Source organism: Sinocyclocheilus rhinocerous, unplaced genomic scaffold (genome assembly GCF_001515625.1).
Source record: "Sinocyclocheilus rhinocerous isolate Xijiao unplaced genomic scaffold, SAMN03320098_v1.1 scaffold1295, whole genome shotgun sequence".
Taxonomy (NCBI): Eukaryota; Metazoa; Chordata; class Actinopteri; order Cypriniformes; family Cyprinidae; genus Sinocyclocheilus; species Sinocyclocheilus rhinocerous.
This window is the reverse complement of record NW_015660499.1, coordinates 2,562,138-2,563,879: the sequence shown is the minus strand read 5'-3', so window position 1 is coordinate 2,563,879 and position 1,742 is coordinate 2,562,138.

The window sequence follows — 1,742 nt, the reverse complement described above, 5'->3', positions numbered from 1 at the left end:
ACCTGTTTTTTGCTTTACCATTATGGTGTATGGAGTGTAGACTGATGTGGGAAAAAAGTAATTTAAAGCAATTTAACATACGGCAGCAACATAATTATAATTTATGAATACTTTCGCAAGATTTTATTTGTTTATTTTTTAATATTTAATTTTAGATTTTATTTTATACTATTTTATCAAAATCTAAAGAAAAGAAAAATAAATAATTAAATAAATAATATAAAATATTATATAAAATACACAAATTTAAAATTACATAAAAACAATTACATTAAATGTAAAAATAAGAAATTATATATTAAAAACTAAAAGAAAAAGAAAAAAGAAAAAGAAAACACACCATTGTGCATTTGAGCATGTTGCTCTAAGCAAGTGTACTGTGAGCTCAGTGCTCAGGGAACATCAAGAAAAGGAGGGAAAGGAGAAATTAATGAATAACTGTTTGGCTGAAGTAAATTTAAGAGATATTAGGGCAAGTAAACAGAGTAAAGTTGTGCTGGCGGCGTCTGAGTCTTTGATCAGCTATCCATTAATAACCAGAGAGCGCAGGCGGGTTACAAGTCACACACCAGCAGCAATATCTGCTTGCGTTTATGAACTTATGACAATATTAGATGTAAATAAGCGTCGATATGAAAGTGGGCAAATGAGGAAGATGGAGGCGCAGCACAATAGCAGCAGTTTTTGGAGCTCCTCCAGATCGTACTGCAAGTCTTTTGATATTCGCTCGTGTGTGTGTAACAGTTTGGGATTTGGCCAAAACACACATGGCTTGGTAATAGTTAACAGTCAGCAAACACAGAGAAAGAAAGCCTCATATCACACACAATCTGCCATTCATTCGCTTCTGAAAAAAAAAAAAGTTGCAAGGCAACGGCAACCTAGTTTTATGTTTCTGTCTGCACCAGTGTATGATGGACTGATATAAAAATATTCATTCGATTCGATCTTTTTCAGATCATCTGCATAACTGTGCCTGCTCTGCCAATTAACAAGAGTGTTTGTGTCAATGCCAAAAATGCACAGACAGTCTTGCCAAATGGAGAATAAAGTCACATTTTTGGTGAATTCTGAGTATATATTGTTTAAAATAACGCAACGATTTTATACACAGTATGGATTCAGCCACTGAAAAAAACTGATTTGTCATCCCAGATGTGGCATCAAAGTCAGGGTGGGACATGAGGGCATAAAGAGCAGCACCCCCCCCCAAAAAAAAAAATTAAAACATTAAATTACAAATTACAAATTAAATTAAATTAAATTAATTTAAATTCTGGATTATACCCCCCATTTCTATTTGGGATTTTTTTTTTTTAAGTTACTCAAGTGACACAAATAAATAAATAAAATTAAATAAATTACAGAAAATTAAATATGAAAAAACAATCATATGAAATAATAATAATTGAAATGAAATAATTGACTTAATATAAAAATTAAATAAAACATTAAATATGAAAATAAAAAATAATAAAATTCAAAAAATAAAACAAATATAAAAATAAAATAAAACAATGAAATAAAATATAAAATAAAATATGAAAAATAAAACAAAATATAAAATTATAAAATTAAAATATAAAAATAATTTAAATAAAATGAAATAAAATCATATAAAAATATAGTGCTGTCAAACAATTAATCGCGATTAATCGCATCCAAAATAAAAGTTTCTGTTTACATAATATGTGTGTGTACTGTGCACATTTATTATGTATATATAAATACACACACATACA